Source organism: Schistocerca americana, chromosome 1, assembly GCF_021461395.2.
Source record: "Schistocerca americana isolate TAMUIC-IGC-003095 chromosome 1, iqSchAmer2.1, whole genome shotgun sequence".
Taxonomy (NCBI): domain Eukaryota; kingdom Metazoa; phylum Arthropoda; class Insecta; order Orthoptera; family Acrididae; genus Schistocerca; species Schistocerca americana.
Window position 1 is genome coordinate 1,099,362,705 of NC_060119.1, and position 25,355 is coordinate 1,099,388,059.

Sequence of the window (25,355 nt, forward strand, 5' to 3'; positions counted from 1 at the left end):
ATATATCCTGGGTAATTTGGGCACAGTTTTAAGCAAAAGCTAGTTTTCACGCACCCCAATTTTTGTGACGTCGTACCTTGTGAATGATGTGTCTTAGAACGAGATAATTTTGCAAGTACATACAGTGATATAAGCAGATACTGTCTGCAAAATGTGTTACGAACAGAGTTAGTAGTAAACAAGTAATAAATTGAAAGGTCACGCCTGACGTAGCAGTTTTGCTTCAGGAACAGGGAAATTGTAGTAAGCGACAAACCTTTTTCGTTTCATCATTTAATGGAGGATGTCATCGAGAAAAAGTTTCGTTAAGGTCTGAAATTATGCGTAAAGTTTGTTGCAAGTCATAAGTGCTCTCATTCTCAAATACTGAATAAATATAGTCAAGACACACCATCATCACAAGTTGTCGTTCTCATTGCTCAGCATCCAGACGCCTTGAACCAAACGTCTCCATACCGGACGGTTATCAGCTTTTGAGCCCGCTGAAGAGGCAGACTGGAGATCTCCATTTGACACACGCTTCTTCTCGCTGTTCTCCCCTTCAGTCTCGTGCCCTCGATCTCTCCTCCAATGATTATTTTCTCTCTATTTTCTCCATCTCTTCTCACAATATGTCTAAATAGCTGGAGACTTTTTTGACTGACACGAGAAGAAAAGGGCCTGGAGATACTGAGTTGCTCAGTGATGGACATATCAGTTCTTCTTTCGGCCCATTTTATGCACATCATCCTGCATCAGCACCAAAGCCGCTTGCCTCTGCCCTGAAGTGTGCATGTTTCGTAACCGTAAAAGAAGACGGAAAACACGAGTGTTTCAACAAGCCGGATCTTTGTACTGTTTGTTTATCGCTCTGTTCTGACAGATCCTCGTGAGTTTCTTCACAGCCAGTCGCCCTAGCGTGATCCGCCTTCTTATCTCGTCTTCACAACTTCCCGTGGCACAGATGGTTCAGCCAAGATATATGAAATATGCACGACTTCCAATTCCTTTAATCGACATGTGAGTTGGACCTGTACTCCTCGATCAGTTGTCTTGAGTCTGGACTTGCTGGGATTGATGTGCAGCCCATATGACTGATTCACGTACTTTACTTCTGTTAGTAGCTCAAGAAGTTCGTCCTTGTTGCTGGTTAAAAATCCTATGTCATCAGCAAATCGGAGGTTGTTAATGGTTCTTCCATCATAAGGTCTACATCAGGATCTTTCCTAATGACATGTTCGGCATAGATGTTGCACAGTTGCGGGGATAGGACACAACACTGTTTGACACTTTCTGGCACACTCAAGAAATCAAAAGTGCCAGCATTTGTCTTGACAGCTTAGCACTTGTCTTGACAGCTTAAAGTTAAGTACGGCATAGCGTTCTGATCAGTACTATCATCACGTGTGGTGGGCTACCGACCTTTTCAGGTACCTGACACAGTCCTTCCCAGAAAACACAGTCAAAGTACTTTCTATAGTCCAGGAAGCAGATGTAAACGGGAGCAGAGAACTCTCGTTATTTCTCAGTTATTTGTAACTCTCGTTATTTCTCAGTTATTTGTCGTATGTGCAGGATCTGATCGCGAGTTACTTTTCCTTCAACAATAATTGTTTCGTCTGTAAAAATATGAGGCTGAGCGTGCGGTTTCAAACGATTATTCAAGATGTAAAACAAAATTTTGCTTGCGTGGGATATGAGAGCAAGTGTTCGGTAGTAGTGCAGTTCTTGACTGATCCTTCCTTTGTAGGGGGATAAGTAAGTCAACAAGGCGACTACGCAAAAGCAAATAATTTCGTTTACCCACAGTTGATTTCCCTCTGGAGATACCCGAGCTCTTATTCCGATGCCGTCCACGTACTCCTGCGGCCTTGTGGCTGTCGAGTGGATGGACACCATCTGCACGCTATTCCTCGTGGGCAACACCTGGTCGGGTGACGTCAGTCTATTGCTCTTGCGCAACCCACTTTATAGAGCAGTTTTCCGGTTTGTATCAACGCGAGCAGGAATTACAGAGCAGGTAAAACTTGGTTGTTTAGCTTTAGTTTTATGTACGAAAAGCGGGATATAGGTCGATGATAGCTACACTGAGGGGGAAAAAAATCAGAACACAAAAGAAAAACAATTAATGTAATGACATTTCAGGAATACATTTGTCTACGTTAAACATTTAAGTGATCAACATTGCAAGATCACATGTTAATGTAAGCAAGAGATACGCCTTTGCAAATACGAAATGCTGGGATGTTAATAAAGGGTGTAACTGCCAGAATGTTGAATGTAAGCGTGCAAACGTGCATGCACTGTGTTGCACAGGTGCCGGATGTCAGTTTGTGGCATGGAGTTCCATGCCTGTTACACTTGGTCGGACAATACAAGGACGGTTATTGCTGTTTCCGGCTGATCCTGGAATTGTCATCCGATGATGTCCCATATGTGCTCGATTGGAGACAGAGCTGATGATCGAGCAGACCAAGGCAACACGACGACACTCTGCAGAGCATGTTGAGTTACAACAGCGGAATGTGTGCGGGCGTTATCCTGTTGGAAAACACCCCCTGGACTGCTGTTCATGAATCTACATCTACATAGATACTCCGAAGCCACCGTACGGTGCGTGGCGAAGGATAGGTGGAACCGCTACTGGTCATTTCCTTTCGTGTCCCACTCGCAAATAGTGTGAGGCAAAAACGACTGTCTGTACGCCTCCGGATGAGCTCTAATTTTTCGTATCTTGTGATCCTTATGCGCAATGTGTCTTGGTGGCAGTAAAATCATTCCGCAGTCAACTTCAAATGCCGGTCCTCTAAATTTTCTTAATAGTGTTCCTTGAAAAGAACGTCGCCTTCCCTCCAGGGATTCCGATTTGAGTTCCAGAAGCATCTCCGAAATACTTACGTGTTGTTCGAACCTGCCGGTAACAAATCTAGCAGCCCGCCTCTGAACTGATTCGATTACCTCCTCCAATCCGACCTGGCACGGGTCCCAAACACTAGAGCAGTATTCCACAACAGGTCTCACCAGCGTCCTATATGCTGTCTCCTTTTCAGATGAATCGCACTTTTCTAAACTTCTTCCAATAAACTGAAGTCGATCATTCGCCTTCCCTACCACAGTCCTCACATGCTCATTCCATTTCATGTCGCTTCGCAACGTTACACCAAGGTATTTAAACGACGTGTCTGAGTCAAGAAGTACACAACTAATGCTGTATCCGAACACTGTACGTTAGCTTTTCCTACTCATTCGCATTAACTACATTATCCCACTTTTAAAGCTAGCTGCCACTCATCACACCAACTAGAAAGTCCTCTTTCATCTTCCTACAGTCATTCAGTTTCGGTACCTTATCGCACATCATACACTACTGGCCATTACAATTGCTACACCAAGAAGAAATGCAGATGATAAACGGGTGTTCATTGGACAAATATATTATACTAGAACTAACATGTCATTACATTTTCACGCAACTTGGGTGCATAGATCCTGAGAAATCAGTACCCAGAACAACCACTTCTGGCAGCAATAACGGTCTTGATACGCCTGGGCATTGAGTCAAACAGAGCTTGGATGGCGTGTACAGGTACAGCTGCCCATGAAGCTTAAACACGATACCACAGTTCATCAAGAGTAGTGACTGGCGTATTGTGACGAGCCAGTTGCTCGACCACCATTGACCAGACTTTTCCGTTGGTGAGAGATCTGGAGAATGTGCTGGCCAGGGCAGCAGTCGAACATTTTCTGTATCCAGAAAGGCCCGTACAGGACCTGCAACATTCGGTCGTGCATTATCCTGCTGAAATGTAGGGTTTTGCAGGATCGAATGAAGGGTAGAGCCACGGGTCGAACACATCTGAAATGTAACGTCCACTGTTCAAAGTGCCATCAATGCGAACAAGAGGTGACCGAGACGTGTAACCAATGGCACCCCATACCATCACGCCGGGTGATAAGCCAGTATGGCGATGACGAATACACGCTTCCAATGTGCGTTCACCGCGTTGTCGCCAAACACGGATGCGACCACCATCATGATACTGTACACGGAACCTGGATTCATCCGAAAGAATGGCGTTTTGCCATTCGTGCACCCAGGTTCGTCGTTGGGTATACCATCGCAGGCGCTCCTGTCTGTGATGCAGCGTCAAGGGTAACCGCAGCCATGGTCTCCGAGCTGATAGTCGATGCTGCTGCAAACGTCGTCGAACTGTTCGTGCAGATGGTTGTTGTCTTGCAAACGTCCCCCTCTGTTGACTCAGGGATCGAGACGTGGCTGCACGATCCGTTACAGCTATGCGGTTAAGATGCCTGCCATCCAGCACGGCGTTTTGTATTACCCTCCTGAACCCACCGATTCCATATTCTGCCAACAGTCATTGGATCTTGACCAACGCGAGCAACAATGTCGCGATACGAGAAACCGCAATCGCGATAGACTACAATCCGACCTTTATCAAAGTCGGAAACGTGATGGTACGCATTTCTCCTCCTTACACGAGGCATCATAACAACGTTTCACCAGGCAACGCCGGTCAACTGCTGTTTGTGTATGAGAAATCGATTGGAAACTTTCCACATGTCAGCACGTTGTAGGTGTCGCCACCGGCGCCACCCTTGTGTGAATGCTCTGAAAAGCTAATCATTTGCATATCACAGCATCTTCTTCCTGTCGGTTAAATTTCGCGTCTGTAGCACGTCATTTTCGTGGTGTTGCAATTTTAATGGCCAGTAGTGTAGTACTACAAGCAAACAACGGCAGACTGCTGCCCACCGCGTTCGCTAAATCATTTATGTACGTAGAGAACAACAGCGGTCCCATGACACTTCCCTGGTACACTCCTGACGATGAACACTCGCCGTCGAAAACAACATACTACTTTCTATTACTAACGAATTCTTCGAGTCACTCACATGTCTGTGAACGTATTCCAAATGGCCGCACCTTCGTTAACAACCTGCAATGGGGAAAAGTGTCAAGCGCTTTCCAAAAATCTCGAAATATGGAATCTGCCTGTTGTTGCCTTCCTTCACAGTTCGCAGTATATCATGTGAGAAAAGGGCAAGCTGAGTTTAGTACGAGCGATTTTTTCTAAAACCATGTTGATTCGTGAACATAAACTTCTCAGTTTCAAGGAAATTTATTATATTCGACCTGAGAGCGCGTTCAAGGATTCTACAGCAAACCAAAGTTAGGGATGCTGCTCTGTAATTTTGCGGGTCCTTCTTATATACGTCAATGAAATAATCGGGAAATCCGGATTCGAGCACCGGTCCGCCACAAATTTTCGTTTCGTCATTCCACTACAAAGTTGCTGCTTGCCCATATTGGCAACTGCGATATAAATTTCTTGTATTTCGTAGCGGCTATAGTCGCCGCAGTGCCTGTTCCTTCGGAGATGCATGCATGCAATTCGGACTGACATGGGCACTGCAATATCGTATAATTCCGCATTTTGTCAACCGAAAATGGCCAAGAAAAAGATGTATTGCATTACTTATTGGACGCCCCTCGCATTTAGTTGATTATATTGATGAAAGCTTGAGCTCGAAGAAACGTATTACTGAGCTTAAGTTTTGCATATTTTTTTCTGCGTATTATAGCTAGTCTTGGAAACAAGCGCATCGACGTACTAACATACTCGGCATACTTCCACACAATATCGTATAGAACAGTTTTCTGGGGAACTCAACACGTAATATTTATTGCACAAAATCGAGGTACTCATATGTGGCGTTCACCGCTGTCTTCTTGTAGGTACCTCTTCAAGAAGTTCAGTATTTTAAGTAGTTATGATAAGGAAACCATGTCTGTAACTGTACCGTTTGGATATGAAATGGGTTCGAGGACCGCAACGCTTTCGTATTTCCCGCTTCACGGTACGCGATCAGCAGAGACAGTGAGCTTTGACCAGTGTGCCATACAAGGCCTGCTACAAGTCATGACCCCGCTGTTCGTTGCTCAACCGCGACACATGCTTTCGTACGAGTTCCACAAACCCTGATGTACAGCTGATGGTTGTCCATATTCACGAAACTCTTGTGTAAATGCGAAATTTATTGAGACACATCGTGGAATGTTCCGGCTTCAGCCCCTATAGTTTCATGTAGTGCCAATATATGGCAGTGCTACTCGTAGCCTTCAAAATGGCGCCTGTAACGGAGGTGCGTTCCGAGCAGAGAACTGTCACTGAGTTTCTTTTGGCGGAAAACCAGAGCATCTCAGACATTCATAGCCGCTTGCAGAAAATCTACGGAGACATGGCAATGGACAAAAGAACGGTGAGTCGTTGGGCGACTGCGTGCCAGCCAGCTGCACGCATCTGTCTCTCCTGCAACGTTGGAACGTGCGGACACTCTCACTCGAGATGACCGACGGATCACGATCAGAAACCGCGCCGCTCAACTAAATGTCTCTGTTGGAACTGCTGACACACTCGTCCACAAGTTTGGGGTACTCAAAGGTTCCTCGCAGCCTACTGAAGATCATAAAGAGCTTCCATCTGTTTAGCCCGATGAAGAATGGACTCCACGGGAAGCAGTATGTGGATGACGGGAAGTTTATTAATGTAGTAAGACGTTGGTCCCGACGTCGACGAGTGGACTGGTACCGTGTGGGCATACAGGCCTTCCCAGTAAGGTGGCGTAAGTAAGGCCGTTGCACTGAACAGAGATTATGTCAAAAAATAGGGTTTTGCAGGAAAGATAGTGGGGAATAATGTGATGTGTTGGAATCCTGAATGAAACCAACCTGCATCGGAAGAAAAAAATGTGCTGCATTACTTATTATGTGGGTGCCCCTCGTATTCTGAACACTGTACCGTGTTTACCGTTCCCCTATGTTTACCGTTCCCTGTTCACATGATACATTAACTGCTAGTATGGCTCTATTTGTTGTACAGAACTAGACGCAATTTGTTTTCTCAAAACTAAGGGAGTCAATTTTCAGAGAATCACTTAATGATTCATAGAAAAAAAAAACACTTAAAAATTTCTTCTGTTGCTATCTCTCGAATGGAAATTATTACATCGTCTGAAAAAAATGCCAGTTCTTCTTGGTTAAGGTTAAAAGATTTAAATTGCATGTTAGCATTACATAAACTATTATGAAGAATCAAACATAACTGAAGTGACGGTTTACATGTGGTAAAAAAATATATTATTTAGCAGTTCAGAATACTCAGAAATCAAAATGACATTACGCAAAACTGAGGTGAATTTTAACTTATCGAAAACTACTGGTTCACATTTGAGGCAGATGTAAGTGGTTGATTCGTGTGGGTGCCGACAGGTGTCTGTGGTGCAGCTATCTCGCTCGCTCGCTCATTACCCAGTGAACTTAAAGCCGAGAACATGCTGGAAGTCTCGTTTTTCAACAGTACGGAACATCGCCGCATGGGCACTTACCGGACTGTAAGAGCATTTCTTAACAATAAGCTGCCTCAACAATGAATTGGCCTAAAGCGGTGTATGTAGGGGGTGCAGTAAACGCTGCGGAGAAGCAAATGCGTTTCTTCCACTGTGCGCAGGACATCAGAGGGGAAGGCTTCGCGCTCTTATTTGTATGATGGAGGCTGTGTGACTTCGTGAGTGGTTTCGTTTTCGCTTGGTTACTTTTGTGTAGTGAGTGATTTGCAACTGTGCTGCAATTTGTGCTGTTGTTGGCCGCAATTTTCACAATCGCGATGGAGGCCTGCAAAGAGAAATTGGTCGTGGAAATGCTGTTGAAAAGACGCTGTGAATGTTGCAGATGCTAGAATATGCTCTCGTCATTTCAAAGAAACTGATTGTTCCGAACTGCTAAATTTATCCGGCAGTTGTGGCCGAGCGGTTCTAGGCGCTTCAGTCCGGAACCGCGCTGCTGCTACGGTCGCAGGTTCGAATCCTGCCTCGGGCTGGATGTGTGTGATGTCCTTAGGTTAGTTAGGTTTAAGTAGTTGTAAGTTCTAGGGGACTGATGACCTCAGATATTAAGTCCCGTAGTGCTCAGAGTCAATTGAACCATTTTTTTTTTTACTAAATTTACCACGGAAACGAGCGATTAAGAGTAATGTAATTTGCCTTGTTGTAGGAGTGCCAGTGTTAACGCACCACGTTAACAGGAGAAGCAAAAGAAAGTTACAACAAAAGTGAGACCTATTGAAGAAGCACAATGACTTTGGGAGGGTTTTATAAGAGCTTTTCTAAGGACCTTGGATACTCGGATCTCACATCACACCACTGGGCTCCGAGAAGGAACACAGAAAAAGTATCGATTGATTTTGGTATCGAGTACTTTTATCTCGATATCAATATTTTCCTACTCGACACCTTTCGAACGATACCCTTACTCATATCAGTACTTTATAGAAGATATTGTATCGAATGATCGTAGTAATGATTTATTACATTATTATTATTATTATTATATAACCAAAATTTCTGGGGCGTTACCGAGTTTCGATTCTTTTAACAACAGAACACGCTAACATCAACAGATAACAATTGAACGAGCGGTATGCGTGGGATGGGCAGATTGACTGCACCAAAACATTTGCGACGGTTCGCCAAACTTGCCAAAGTGACGTTTGCAGTTCGTTTACTTTCTGCACTGGTGTTTAAAACAGTGTAAGTGTATGAAACATGAATCATCAAAAGGCGCTTGCAAACGTGAAACTTGGCCGTATTTTGATAAACTTGATAATAATGGGATGAGGTGCAAAACCTGTTTTAAAATGCCAAAGTCTTCTGGAAATACAATAAGAGAGAGAGAGAGCCATGCACCACGAAGGAATTATCCTAACGAGACGGGAATCGATAGATGTGATGTACATGTACAGACAAACAAATGGTTACAATTCAGAAAAACTGAATGATTTATTCAAACGAAAAAGCTTCACAAATTGAGCAATTCAATAAGGCGCTGATTCACCTCTAGTCCTTACGCACGCATGCAAGTAGTTATTCGGCTTGGCATTGGTTGACAGAGCTGCTGAATGTCCTCCTGAGGGATATCGTACCAAATCCTGCCCAACTGACGCGTTCGATCGTCAAAATCCTGAGCTGGTTGGAGAGCCCTACCCATAATTCTCCAAACGGTCTCAACGGCGAGGGATCCAGTGACATGGCTGGCCAAGGTAGGGTTTGGAAAGTATGAAGACAACCAGTAGAAACTCTCGCTATGTGCAGGTGGGTGTTATCTTGCTGAAATGCAAGGCCAAGATGGTTGCCATGAAGGGCAACAAAATGGGACGCAGAATATCGTCGACGCATCGCTGTGCTGTAAATCTGCCGCAGGTGACAAGCAAAGGGGTCCTGCTATGAAATGAAACAGCACCCCAGACCATCACTCTTGGTTGTCGGGCCATATGACGAGCGTTAATCAGGTTGGTATCCCACCACTTTCCGGTGTGTCTTCAGACTCATTGCCTGGAGTAGAATTGTCCTCCGTGATGAGTTCCATTTCAAACTGAGACCCGACGATCAAAGATTTCTGACAGGCGCAGAATAGTAAAGGAGGACACAAAGACCCGACAAAAGGAACTGAAAGCACACAGAGTGTGACAGTGGTTGGCCGACCACAGAAACAAAAGAGGAAACGCCAACTACCAAGAAACACACTAAAAACCCCAATCTAAAACCTAGGCCAAAGGCCGAACTCGACACAAAAAAAGGAGAGAAACGCGTAGATCGAGCGATAAAAGCCCCCTGCACGAACAAAACTCAATATTAAGTCTGCCATTGCAGTGTCATCCGATAAAAGTGCAGGGAGCGTATCAGGCAGCGCAAACGTCTTCCGGAGGCGAGTTAAAAACGGACAGTCCAACAACATGTGGACCTCCGTCAATGCCGAACCGCATCGACAGAGGTGGCTCCTCGCGGCGCAACAAATATCCGTGCGTCAGCCAAGTGTGGCCGATGCGAATGCGGCAGAGGACCACAGAGTTCCTGCGAGAAACCGGCAGAGAAGACTTCCACGCAGTTGTGCTCTCCTTGATAGCGTGGAGTTTATTGGGCGTAACTAAGCTGCGCGAATCAGCACCCAAATACTGAGAACTTTGCGGCGTTGACACCGATCGGAGGTAAGGTTCGGGTATTCCAATCTCCAGAAGCGGCTTACGAGTAACCTGTTTGGCTAGCCTCTCAACGAGTTCGTTTCCCGGGATTACAACATGCCTTGGGGTCCATACAAAGACAACTGAACGACCAGATCGTTCGAGGGCATAAACCAACTCCTGGATAGTTGCTACATGAGGTTGGCGTAAATAGCACTGATCAACGGCCTGTAAACCACTCAATGAATCACTGCAGACCAGGTGGGACTCACTGGGGCAGGAACGAATATGCTCAAAGGCACGAGAGATGGCCACCAGCTCAGCAGCGAGGACACTGCAGCCATCCGGCAAGGAGCGCAGTTCGATATGCGCCGAGTGGGCATAGGCAAAGCCTACGCGACCATCAACCAGCGAGCCGTCGGTATAGATGACTTCAGAACCCTGAGCCGCGTCAAGAATCGATAAAAAGTGATTGCGAAGTGCCTCAGGAGGAACAGAGTCCATGTTCTATATCGTTCCTTGTCATCTCCGTTACTTTTTTTTTTAATTCCTTGTAGGTTTTTATCGTCGTGGAACAAGGGACCGATGGCCTTGTAGTTTTGTCCCTTCAATCCCGCCGGCCGGGGTGGCCGAGCGGTTCTAGGCGCTACAGTCGGGAACCGCGCGACCGCTACGATCGCAAGTTCGAATCCTGCCTCGGGCATGGATGTGTGTGATGTCCTTAGGTTAGTTAGGATTAGGAAGTTCTAAGTTCTAGAGGACTGATGACCTCAGAAGTTAAGTCCCATAGTGCTCAGAGCCATTTGAACCTTCAATCCCCACAAACCAACCAACCAACAAAATACTACAGCATCTCTGAGGTCTTGTATTGGACATACCACGCATATATGAAACTTTACAGTGAGCTGCCCACTTGTATTTTACCTTTGTGTCTGTAGTGCTGTATTTATCCATAGTTACTGAGTGGTGAGACTTTGCTAGAATCATCATCAACGAACAATCTGTGAGTTTTCCTCATTCACCCCGACGTCCTGTCCATGTAGATAAATTCAAAACATGACTGGCCATCAGATCCTTCTTCGCAACTAACAGAAGTTAACGTTACGCGAATTTCTTTTCTTCATCTTAGTTTTCGTAGCGTGGATATTCCTCTGTGTCGTAATGTACTTAGAATGGGGAAGTGTGAGTTTAGCTACGCGACAGAGGACATGTTTTTACCAAGACACCGCTCTGATACAGAGGTCATGAACTTTGACAGTCTGAGTTTTATCAACATGTCAACGCTGCTCCGTAAAAAGTTCTGCCTCTGCACTGTACTGCGCATTTAAACATCTTCCCAACCGCATAATGCAATAGCCAAATGTAGGTTAAATTTGGTGGCTACATAGGATTTACACTGCACTGTCCTCAAAACCAAAATTAATTATTTTTAGCGCGTTACCGCGTACTTTTGTAAAATAGTTCATTGCAATGATTAACAAATATTATTCTAGTCCTTTCTTGCATGTGCTCTAAACTCAATGAAGATTTGGCGAGAAGCAATAAAAAACAATACTACCTCAATGGCTTCATTAGTAACACACTGTTTGTCAAATTGTACACCTTCAAATTATTTATCCCCAGACAATGATCACGAAATATCATAAACATGGATGCTTCAAGAAGTTCTTCAGAAATATTTAAGTTTTTCGCAGTGTCACAGGACATGCAATTTTGGATGATATTCATAATGCTGTCCACTACACGCCATTATATCCTTTTACTTCATCGTTTTTTGCGTTCTCTGTAGTTCCCTAATTGTTTCTATATTCCTTGAGATGTGGTCCGTCTGTGCAACTAAATGAAGGCTGTTTGTCTTGCGCCACACGCGTGTTGCTTCTTTTTATCTATGAAGTATCTTCAGTGGCGGTTTCCTGATCGTATTATTACTTGCGTGTAGTCCTGAAGTTTTACTTAGTTGGCCTGCGTACACCAGGATGTCCAAAATTTCGGCAGTTTCGAACAGATGTCAATGGAACATTTCAGTTTCATTGTTTACTGTGTCATATTAATTCTTTGAGATTTTGCCTCTTCAAAAACGTATTTTAGTATTAGTGGGTCTGAAAGAACTCCGCAGCTATACAGGAAATGCAAATAACGAGAAGGAGAGGACAGGGACAGTTTGGCGCATTAGATGGATGTACTTTTTCATTTTAACAGCAATTGTTAACTTCATAATTTTTTGTGCTTCTTTCGTTTGTAACTGCCTAGGTAACATCGATTCACTTCTTTGCTGAGTGGACCTCTTCTACATACGAACAAAAACTAAAGATTTGTTTTGAACACTTTTAAACCCTATGCTCTTTCATTTTGTACACTGGGAACGACCCGAACATTTTCAACACTCAGTGTACGAATACCAAATTGGAAGGCGCTCGCGTCCACTAGGACGAAGATAAGCAGTCATTTAATTGGAAGAATCCTTCACTATAATACAACGCATTTCCTAACCCCACATAAAGGGTATTTCAAAGTCTTTGCCACAGACGTCTAGGGATGACAGATCACGTCACGGCGAACAACTTTTATTCGAGACGCTTCCCAGCGGTGCTAGACGTCCTTTAGTATTCACCAGGCCTGAGACGACGGCATTTCACCGACCTGTCATGGTCTACTAACCTGGAGTGCAGCATACTACCTCTCCTAGTAAACTGACTCAGTGACTTTTGTAAGAATCAGTGTCCCAAAGTGGGCAAAGATATTTTAGAAGAGACTCAGGAGCTTGCACTCTGCTCGGATTACCGCCTTTCATGTGGGCAGGTGACTGGATCATAGGCAACAGAAACTGCACGTGTGTACATGGCCAGGGAAGAGGAAAGAAGGAGGCAACACAAACTGCACATGTGTACATGGCCAGGGAAGGGGAAAGAAAGAGGCAACACAAACTGCACATGTGTACATGGCCAGGGAAGGGGAAAGAAAGAGGCAACACAAACTGCACATGTGTACATGGCCAGGGAAGGGGAAAGAAGGAGGCAACACAAACTGCACATGTGTACATAGCCAGGGAAGGGGAAAGAAGGTCACTGCATCCGGCTTGTGACGACAATGTACAGGAGGTCGAGCGGTCAGTACTTGTAGAATATATTTCAGTGTACGTTATACAAGAGGCGCACATAGGGCCGGAAGTTGCCAGGTTTAGGACAGTCTAGGCGATCGAACAACTAATTTTGTGGGCAGCGGATGGCGAGGCGGTTCATGTTAATTGGTGTCGGTGGCAGGACATGGAACGCAGAGCCGGAGGTTCTGCCTCCTAAGAAGACGTCTGTTCTGCTGGAAGTCTGGATCATAAGAGAGAGAGGCAACTGTGTTCTGCACTATAGAATCCTCCAGAGTCCGCACACGTGACCTGTATCCTACGCACGCTCTTGGCTAAAACCGATGGCGTGAATTCGCTAGCAGTTTCAGCAGAGGGCTCAAGGCGTCTCTTGTCAGCAGCTTCAAGACAGAACTGCCACGGTTCTGAAAGCCAGGCAACCTGTGTCACGTAGACACACTGGAAGTTCCTCTGGGAGATTTGACTGGGCCTTTGAATAATTCTTTTAAACCAATTCCCTACAATATTCCTTGACTGACTGCCATCCTGTACACATGAATGCCGCACACTGGCTCTGCCCCGCCACCTCTCAGAGCATAATCAGCCGTAAACGATGGCTACTAGTGTCGCTGAGCAACAACGAACATTTTGTGTCTTACAAACTTTGTTCCCCAAGTTGCGTTCTATTACCCCTAGACGTATGTTGCGAAAGCTTCGAAACACACCGTACAATGGGAAAACGAAATTGCCATTGCAGCTTAAATTGGTTTAAAATACCACCAGGCACAAAAACATGTTTCAAACACGGCTCTACGATCGGTTAGTAATCACTCATATCGGTATGAGCACGCATGAACAATGGCATTATCGCCGTTAGTTCAGGTCAGGCAACCATTTTTGTATTGCAGTGCCATGAGACCTACAAGAATTCAAATTAAAAGTTTAAAAAATAAACACAAACGAAAAACTCTGAAAAAGTAAAAAAAAAATATTTATTGGCCTTTACGTTTAATACACATAGTAATATTTTGATCTAATCGTCGTCGCGTCGAGGGTTCGCTAGTAAATAAAACAAAAAAAGGTTAATAGTACCTGTCCTTTCTCTATTCTGTTCGTCGTAAGAGTAAAACTCATGTAAATAAATATAAACGCGATGATTGGTCAGACGTCCTAGCACAAGTACACTGGTGCTGTTAAGCTTACACTGTACACACACAAAAAAAAAAGTTTTGGATCTCGTCGGTTCCGAGAGTTCCGGGATTGGAATAGAGATCAACATAAACATCATTTCCGCCCTTTTTATTGCTCACGAAAACCACACACTGCATGTTGGACCACCATACACCGAGACCTTCAGAGATGGTGGTCCAGACTGCTGTACACACCGGTACCTCTAATACCTAGTAGCTCGTCCTCTTGCACTGATGCATGCCTGTATTAGTCGTAGCATACTATCCACAAGTTCTTCAAGGCACCGTTGGTCCAAATTGTCCCACTCCTCAACGGCGATTCGGCGTAGATCCTTCAAAGTGGTTGGTGGATCACATTGTCCACAAACAGGCCTCTTCAATCTATCCCAGGCATGTTCGACAGCGTTCTTGTCCGGAGGCCATGCTGGCAACTCTAGTCAAGGGATGTCGTTATCCTGAAGGACGTCATTCACAAGATGTGCTCAATGGGGGCGCGAATTGTCGTCCATGAAGACGAATGCCTCGCCAATATGCTACCGATATAGTTGCATTATCGGTCGGAGGATAGCATCCACGTATCGTACAGCCGTTACGGCGCATTTCATGACCAACAGCAGTATACGTCGGTCCCAAATAATGCCACCCCAAAACAGCAGGGAACCTCCACCTTGCTGCACGCGCTGGACAGTGTGTCTAAGGCGTTCAGCCACACCGGGTTGCCTCCAAACGCGTCTCCGACGATTGTATGGTTGAAGGAATATGCGACACTCATCGGTGAAGAGAACGTGCTGCCAATCCTGAGTAGTCCATTCGGCATCTTGTAGGGCCCATCTGTACCGCACTGCATGGTGTCGTGGTTGCAAAGATGGACTTCGCCATGGACGTCATGAGTGAAAAAAAAATTGTTCAAATGGCTCTAAGCACTATGGGACTTAACATCTGAGGCCATCAGTCCCCTAGACCTATAACTACTTAAACCTAAGGACATCACACACACCCATGCCCGAGGCAGGATTCGAACCTGCGCCCGTAGCAGCTGCGCGCTTCCAGAGTGAAGCGCCTAGAACCACTCGTGAGTGAAGTTGCGCAACATGCAGCCTACTGCGCACAGTTTGGGTCGTAACACGACGTCCTGTGCGGCATGAAAAGCATTATTCAACATGGTGGCGTTGCTTTCAGGGTTCCTCCGAGCCATAATTCGTAGATAGCGGTCATCCAGTGCAGTAGATCTCTTGGGCGGCCTGACCAAGGCATGTCATCGACAGTTCCTGTCTCTCTGTATCTCCTCCATGTTCGAACAACATCGCTTGGTTCACTCCGAGACGCGTGGACACTTCCCTTGTTGAGAACCCTTCCTGTAACAAAGTAACGAAGGGGACGCGATCGAACCGCGGTATTGACCGTCTAGGCGTGGTTGAACTACAGACGACATGGCCGTGTACCTCCTTCCTGGTGGAATGACTGGAACTGATCGGCTGTCGGACTCCGTCCAATAGGCGCTGCTCATGCATCGTTGTTTACATCTTTGGGAGGGTTTAGTGACATCTCTGAACAGTCAAAGGGACTGTGTCTGTGATACACCATCCACAGTCAACGTCTATCTTCACGAGTTCTGGGAACGGGGTGATGCAAAACTTTTCTTGATGTGTGTATGAGATATCTTATTACTACTTTACATTAAATGAAACTTTAATATACTATAATGTATTAATAGTCCTCAACGGTTTCTTAATCACGCTTTAGCTATGTAGTTTTTATTTAAAAAGTCGTATACAGTGCTGTGCTCTGATTATCGCGCTGTTAATACGCAATATGAAAATTGATGAGGCTGCTACATTCTCCGTACTGTAAAACGGTTAAAATGTGCCGAAAATAGGTTGTTCTTAATGTTTTTCCTAAATTTACAGAAAAATCGGCTTTGAAGTTTTCCGAGGGACTGTATTTGATAGAGTCAAGATACAAAGCAAACAGGATGTACAGCGGTATCAGTAGCGTAGTATATTGATAACCTAGTGCAGTTCACAGATCGCTGGTTCAAGTCTCGTCTGTCATTTATTTCGTTCAATTTTAAATACCTACATCTCGTAATTCTAAAATTCATCATCATTCTTATGAATAATGCACATCATCTTGTTTCTAATTACACACTGCACGCGAAATTCCTGTTTTCATTTGAAATATAAATTCTTAATTATACATATTTTATGAAAATTGTTAATAAAGGATGCTTAAATTAAGAAAGCATGTCAACTTAATTTTTAGGGCACAAACGAAAAACCAAATACTCTTTATTTGGACTATATCCATTGTTTTATACAACATATGTGGCCTCACACGAACCAGCTGATAAGTGTCGTAGAAACATGAAAAACAACGATTTTCACAGCATCGAGCACACCGTACAAAAGCTGCATTTTTACATTTGCCACTGTACCATTGCAATATAAATCCAGCTGATCCGGAGTTAACGGGAATTGGCCAGAGAAATAACAAGACTTACGCTACCAGATGTACTGGAAGTAACGGGCGCAGCTTTTTCACAAGTCACTGCCGAACGCTGACAGAATATACAACGGCACGTAATAGGAGAAATGCGCAGCCTGGATGTCTTCGTAGATTCTGTTGTTGATCGACTCGTTATCAACGTATCAGATGACAATTCCAGAATTGAAATCTATTTCTCGGATTAGGGCAAGGAAAGATCTAAGAGACTGCCAGACGACTGACTGCAATTAATCTGAAGAAGTGTTTTTAACAATGGAAGAAATTTACCACTTCCAAAAATATACCACAGGCAAAAAAGTTATCAATGGCCAAACAGTACTGTGCAATAAAACGCTATTTAACACTCTTAAACTAATTATCAGACAAAAACAAATACGCACGCGCACGCACACGCACACGCACACACACACACACACACACACACACACACACACACACACACACAGGCTCGCGTGTATATGTACGTGTGTGCGCGCTGAATGAAAACAAACGGAACAGATTCACAGTTCGCGGACGTCGAACCAAAATAAAACAGTGAACTAACGGCAGTCGGAAGCGCATCAGGAACATGAATTTGTGCAGTTAAACGCATGTTTACGTCACAGGAATATAGCAAGACGCACATTCACAAACGAGCGCAGAAAACGTGAGTAAACATTGTCAAAACGCGAAACATAGCTCGCCGTACCTAAGCTTCACCAAACGTTTAGCTGCGTCCACAGCTTCAGCTCAGTTACACAAAAACACGTTTGGGACACAAAAGCAAACTTGCCACAGCACAGGACAAGCCAAATACTACAATGGTAAGTCAAATATTAAACGAGTTCTACCCGAACATAAATTTTAGACATTAGATTATTAAAAAAGAATCGATGCAAACGTTTTCTATCATTCTTCATGTTTGCAGATGACATCAGGTACTAATTTAGACCTGAGGATGATTTCAGTTGGCAGCCAAAGGAGACACACAATGTAAAATAAATTGTAAAGTGCGGATATACTTTAAATAACATCAATATCTGATGCAAAATATTTCCTAACTTAAACATAATCTGAATATATGCATTCCAGAAAAATAAAAGGAAGAAAAAAAAAACACTGAAGATGCCACAGATGAGGTGAAACATGTTTGGGTGTTAAAACAAACCGATAATTTGTGTACTTGCAAAAAGGCGAATCCGCCCTTAACTCATTATTATTTTATGGAAGCACAAGAACTGAGCTCAAAACTCCAATATTATAATTACGAGAGTTACTTTCAAAAGTTACAGAATACTACGGCAGACTTTTATTGAACTTGACTTTTATTGAACGCTACACTATACTTCAAAACGAAACAGATACAAGACACTGTTTTTCAAAACAAGTCACCAAGTCTCTTTAAACGATTGTCAAAACGTTCTACCAATCGTTTAATTTCGCGACGACAGAAATCCGCTTCTTGAAATGGAAATGGAAATGGTTCTGAGCACTATGGGACTTAACATCTGTGGTCATCAGTCCCCTAGAACTTAGAACTACGTAAACCTAACTAACCTAAGGACATCACACACATCCATGCCCGAGGCAGGATTCGAACCTGCGACCGTAGCAGTCGCGCGGTTCCGGACTGCGCGCCTAGAACCGCTAGACCACCACGGCCGGCCAGCTTCTTGATCACGGGGCCATTCGAGAACCGCTGAGTGAACGTTCTCAACGTCGGAAAGGCTGCAATTTCTCCGAATCAGTTCCTCGATTGCCCGGGCAATATCGTCTGTGGTCCATGTCTATGGCCTTCCTTCCCTCTGCATCAACCCACCTCTCTGCAGTCTCGGTCAAACTGTTATTTTGGCACTGCTGGACGCAAACTGCATTTCGTTTATGTACCGCCACAGTTAAGGTGTTTTGCCCCACAAGAATCCTGTCGTACCTCGCAATTCAACTTTGGATCAAATTTAGTTATCTCGCCATTTCACTCCCGCACTGTGAAGCACCTGTCATCGTACGCCAGCAAAAATCTGTACTCCGTTCTTCTGACAATGCGCCACTCTTGTTTGTTGGTTGATTGATTGATTTTGGGAAGGGAACCAAACAGCGAGGTCATTTCCCACATCGCATTAGGAAAGGATGGGGAAGGAAGTCGGCCGTGCCCTTTCAAAGGAACCATTTCGGCATTTGCCTGAAGCGATCTAGGGAACTCACGGAAAATCTAAATCAGGATGGCCGGTCGGGGGGTTTGAACCGTCGTCCTCCCGAATGCGATTCCAGTGTGCTAACCACTGTGCCACCTCTCTCGGTCATTCATGCTGCGCAAAGGTCTTAGTGTGGGACAACATGTGTAACTTACTTTTTGAAGTCCCCTCGTGGACCAGAAATACACTAATGACCATTAAAATTGCTACACCAAGAAGAAATGCAGATGATAAACGGGTATTCATCGCACAATTATATTATACTAGAACTGACGTGTGATTACATTTTCACGCAATTTGGGTGCATAGATCCTGAGAAATCAGTACCCAGAACAACCACCTCTGGCCGTAATAACGGCCTTGATACGCCTGGGCATTGAGTCAAACAGAGCTTGGATGGCGTGTACAGGTACAGCTGCCCATGCAGCTTCAACACGATACCACAGTTCATCAAGAGTAGTGACTGGCGTATTGTGACGAGCCAGTTGCTCGGCCATCATTGATCATTCGTTTTCAGTTGGTGAGAGATCTGGAGAATGTGCTGGCCAGGGCAGCAGTCGAACATTTTCTGTATCCACAAAGGCCCGTACAGGACCTGCAACATGCGGTCGTGCATTATCCTGCTGAAATGTAGGGTTTCGCTGGGATCGAATGAAGGGTAGAGCCACGGGTCGCAACACATCTGAAATGTAACGTCCAGTGTTCAAAATGCCGTCAATGCGAACAAGAGGTGACCGAGACGTGCAACCAATGGCACCCCATACCATCACGCCAGGTGGTACGCCAGTATAGCGATAACGAATACACGCTTCCAATGTGCGTGCACCGCGATGTCACCAAACACGGATGCGACCATCATGATGCTGTAAACAGAAACTGGATTCACCCGACAAAAATGACGTTTTGCTATTCGTGCATCCAGGTTCGTCGTTAAATACACCATCGCAGGTGCTCCAGTCTGTGATGCTGCGTCAAGGGTAACCGCAGCCATGGTCTCCGAGCTGATAGTCCATGCTGAAGCAAACGTCGTCGAACTGTTCGTGCAGATGGTTGTTGTCTTGCAAACGTCCCCATCTGTTGACTCAGGGATCGAGACGTGGCTGAAAGATCCGTTTCAGCCATGCGGATAAGATGCCTGTCATCTCGACTGCTAGTGATACGAGGCCGTTGGGATCCAGCACGGCGTTCCGTATAACCCTCCTGAACCCATCGATTCCATATTCTGCTAACAGTCATTGGATTTCGACCAACGCGAGCAGCAATGTCGTGATACGATAAACCGCAATCGCGGTAGGCTACAATCCGACCTTTATCAAAGTCGGAAACGTGATGCTACGCATTTCTCCTCCTTACACGAGGCATCACAACAACGTTTCACCAGGCAACTGCTGTTTGTGTATAAGAAATCGTTTGGAAACTTTCTTCATGTCAGCACGTTGTAGGTGTCGCCACCGGCGCCAACCTTGTGTGAATGCTCTGAAAAGCTAATCATTTGCATATCACAGCATCTTCTTCCTGTCGGTTAAATTTTGCGTCCGTAGCACGTCATCTTCGTGGTGTAGCAATTTTAATGGCCAGTAGTGTAGCTTTCACAAAGATTTAAAGTCACTTACTCCGGTTCACAAAGGTGTCCACTATTCGGCTATACACATTTTGAATAACATAGCAGACCATAAAAAGTTTAACTTATAATACAGTTCAGTTGGAGAAGAGTCTAAACGACTAATTGGTGGCCAACTCCTTCTACTTTACTGATGGATTTCTTAGCCGAACCACTGATGACAGTATGCTATTAATAATATCGAATAATGTGAATATTGCGTACAATCTGACTTCTGTACAAATTTTGTGCAGTAATGCAATAATTGTAAATATGTGCTGTAAATTCTTTTAAATATTTTTGTACAACAGGCCTACCCTAAGAATTATCATATGCACCAAGTACATTGTACATTTAATATTTGATGACAAGTTTTTTATTATTTTTAATTGTAAATACGCTTACGACTTTTTCCCCGATTCCACATCCATAAGAGCAATTTCATTTGGGACATGTGGAAGGTGCATTAGCATATGTATTCGTATTTTGTAAATATTTATTGTGTACTCTCCTTTCGTGACATGTTCCACACCCCAGAGGATCTCCTCATTATGGATCAATTGGGACGAAAAGTACATCTAATAGTGCATCTAATCTAATCTAATCTAATCTAATTTTTCCTCCTCTACGCGTATCACGGAGTTACCACGACGACAAAATCGGAGAAATTATAGCTCATACGGTGCTTTACTGTCAATCACTTTTCCCATGCGCCATTTGTCACTGGAACACTTGGTGTCGTTGGATGGAAGAATTGGTCAATTACGTGGTCGACACTCCCCTGTCCTGGTCGTTGTCTTCGGTTTCAAAACGGGAACTGCCGAGTCTCCTACAAGAGATTCTTCACGTTGACACAAAACTTTCTGAATCTCTATCAAGTTCTACCACCAAAGAAACGTCTTTGGCACCTGTAGGGAATCGAATATGTCTCTTCTGTATAGTTAACCATTTAGAAACGCCTTACACGGCATTTCTTACAGACAAACATCATGTCCTTACCTTTTACGCGGAAAAAATTATTGAAGCTGTGCACATTATTTCTTACTGAGAGTTTTGTCACATGCTACGTAACACGGAGAACTTAGGCGACAATAACCTGTTATAGGCGCTGGCCACCCGTTCGCTATCGCAGCAATATTCGCACACACGCACACATACCTTATCTGGGTAGGCGAGTAAACAGCTGCGTCTGTTTGGCTTGGGCTGAGCAGCAGTGCTGTAGCGCTGAGCCGAGGATCTGTGCTGGCTAAGCACTTACTTCTAAACGGGAGCCGCTCCGTGCGCCTCTGGCTCAGCGCCATGTGTACGTGACGCGTGCAAACAACAACATACTACGCCAAGGACACTGAAGGACTATAGTTCGAGTTAGAAGTGTACGCAAGTAACATATATTCGTGTAATTATGAGCCAAAACATTATGGTCACTGTCCACTGCTGCCTCAGAGCTCCTATACAGTGGTGGAAATCAGTATAAAGGCATAGATATTTGAAGGAAAATTAACATTGTAAGCTGGAATAGTTGTGCACAGTGTATATGCAATAGTATGAGATTCATTATACCAACAAAGGTAGGCAAATGGTACCGCCTTTGATGTCAGTAGTACAGTACATAACAAGGCATCAACGATTCATAGGGCAGGAGCGGCTCTGGGCGGTGCTAGCGTGTTCGTACGTGCCTTCACTGCAGTTCGGAAACAGACACCTTTAGTGACAGAGCGTGTTGTATACATAAGCCATGATTGTGGCAATACCACACGGAAAACGTTTATCATGTGATGAAAAAGCAAAAATTGGTGTGTACAAGGAAGTGAGACTCTCTAATCGCCAAGAAGTCGAACCATTCAAGAACAGTGATTGATAATTTCGTTAGATTGGGCGCACGTTTGGACAGAACGGAAAATATGCGCAAAGTGGAGTTTCATCCGAGGCATCGAAAAGATTATTTTTGCGCAAATCAAGGACCACAAAACGTTATTCTTCTCAACTTGTTGCTGATTTACAGCTGCCACTAACTACCAGACGTGCATGACAAATTTTGTCAAAAGACAAACATCTTGCATGCAAAGACCGACTGCAGAAACCTGCTCTGATACTTAAACAGGCTACACTGAAGTTCGCTGAAAAACATACGTCATGGATTTCAGAATGAACTAGGATGATCTTCAGTGATGGGAAGAAGTTTGAATTAGATTGGCCAAATGGATTCCAGTATTATTGGCATGATCTGAGAACAAAACTGCAGGCACGGGAGGGGAGGAGGAGGAGATTAGTGTTTAACGTCCCGTCGACGACGAGGTCATTAGAGACGGAGCGCAAGCTCGGGTGAGGGAAGGATGGAGAAGGGAATCGGCCGTGCCCTTTTCAAAGGAACCATCCCGGCATTTGCCTGAAGCGATTTAGGGAAATCACGGAAAACCTAAATCAGGATGGCCGGTGACGGGATTGAACCGTCGTCCTCCCGAATGCGAATCCAGTGTGCTAACCACTGCGCCACCTCGCTCGGTTTCAGGTACGAATGAGCAGAATTTTAATGGTGAAGTGTTATGATTTGCGCAGCCTTTTCCACTAAAGATAAATCACGCTTTGCTCGGCCCAACACTAGAATGAACTAGTATGAGGACCTCGGGAACGGAAGTCTAATGTTTCAACGAGATAGTGCATCTGTGCACGTTTCTGTTACAACCAAAATTTGGTTTGAAGATAAAAATATCGATGTCTTGCCTTGGCCTGCGATTAGTCCGGATCTGAACCCTATGAAAAACCTTTCAGGAATACTTTCAAGGGGGTGTTTATCGCAATGGATGGTAATTTGTGGCCATATATCAGCTGGGAAGAGGGATACGAGAAGAGTGGTCGATAATTTCACTGTAAGAACTACAAACTCCATCAAAATCAATGCCGTAGAGAATTTTTGAGGTACAGAGAGAACGCAGGCTGGACAAAGTACTAACAAATCAATAACACAACAGGACAGTGAATGCCTTTATACAAATTTCCATCTAGGAAATGCAAACGCCTTTTTTTTTTTTTTTTTTGTTACTCGTAGTATGAATGAACCTATGTAATTCGTTGATGACTGTTTACGTCTTATATGTATCTACTACTTTCATAATAAATTCAATACATATATGATACATTGATTTTAACATTTGGTCAACATGTATGAGACGGGTCTCAAATTCAGTTGAACTTGAACCGATGGGAAGAATCGGTTATGGCCATGTCAAAGCAACCACCGAAGCTTTTACGTTAAGCGATGTAGGAAAATCACAAAATAATAAAGTTGGGCAGCTCCCGAATGCGGACGCAGGTCGTCCGAGCAATATACCACCAAGGTCGGTATAATGTTTCAGGATGTGATGTTAAAGAGTCTTTCTAAAATTTAAATACTTTCGTCATCAGAGATGCCAGAAACACAGCATGAACTGGGCTACTGATGACACTGATCAACAAAATAATCTGTTTGCAATTACGAAAACAATATATCCCGTCGTGTAACATAATGCGACCGTGAATCCAGATCAAATTCTGAATTTCTGTTCCCGCCTCAGTTTCCATTGATAAAGGTACTTGTGAATATATTTAGAATGCCTTTTCCTTCAACAGAAAAACTGAAATGCAATATTACACGGCTACAGAAATGTAGGCTCGGAACTAGCGTGGTAGTTTGTTTAATGTTAAATGTGTCTTCGAATAAGTGTGTTATGCAGTAACAACCTGCGACTGTTTATTAGTTTGCGCCCGTAAATAGGCATTTTCAAAAGTGGTGTTTATTTTTTAACATAAGAATATATTTTAAGAAATGCGGCACTATAAAGCCCCTCGAATTGTACAGTATATGAACTAAATCCTAGAAGTAGGTTCATATAGGCTTATTACTCAAAACTAACATTTAGTTTTTTGTTCATCAGATTAAATTAGTTCTTTATGATGATTACCTGACACTGTCAGCTGTATTGGAGGCGATCTCAGAATCTAAACACGGTTTTTCTTCTTATTACAGAAGTTTACGTGGTCAATGTTCACATTAATTGGATACAGCTGAAATCAAAATTCGAATAAACATACCTGATATATGACGAGAGATAGTACTATGGAATATCGTCTCTATAAGATAGGTTTTCTTTGAAATTGTATGCATTTTATGTTGGTTTGGCGTTAGAATTTTCCGTAATTGTTCCTGTGCGTACATTACAGTTTGTAAGTATGCTGTCATATCGCTGGTTTAGTTGTGGAGTATTTTTGCGGGCAGTCTGTCTGTCGAGTCGAGCATGGGACACGGAACTGTTATGTCGTGTAGTGTGTAGCTCTGTATGTGACAGGCATTGTTAGTATGGAAGTTGAAGTGTTGCTACAGGTGTTATTACAGTAAAGTGATAAAATAAGTAAATGATTCAGAGGAAAGTACGTCAAGAAGTAATTTAAAAATGAGCGGTGCTGCTGATAACGGATGTGTGTATTCTCTTTGCGTGTCGTACCGTTCTGTATCCATCATCCGCGCCGTTTTCGGTCTCCCAGAATGAACTAATGTGAATCAGTACAAATTAGTTACCATAAAAGAGTGCAGTCATGTGCCAGTGTCTTGTAGCGAGCGTCAGGACGTGCGTTCGATCACCGCGTTTCCACACTATCAACATCAGCCGCGCCGCGACGGTTACGCGCACGCTCGTACACGTGAGAGCTGAGAACTGATAAATTAACTTTACCGACAGTGTTGTATCGTTACTAGTGTCAGGGAGGATTGGCACCAAAAGAAATCTGTGTATGCGTGGAGGGCATAAGAACTTTCGTTCGATTATT

General features: G+C 44.1%; 1 protein-coding gene across 1 annotated transcript in view; it reads right to left on the bottom strand.

Annotated features, from left to right (window-relative positions):
- Positions 1–21,800, bottom strand: part of LOC124618088 (protein halfway) — a 98,428-nt gene extending 76,628 nt beyond the window's left edge. The window contains exon 1 of the mRNA XM_047145317.1: positions 21,714–21,800. The gene's annotated coding sequence lies outside the window, so the exon portion shown is untranslated. The remainder of the gene's footprint in view (positions 1–21,713) is intronic.
- Between the last annotated feature and the right edge of the window lie 3,555 nt (positions 21,801–25,355).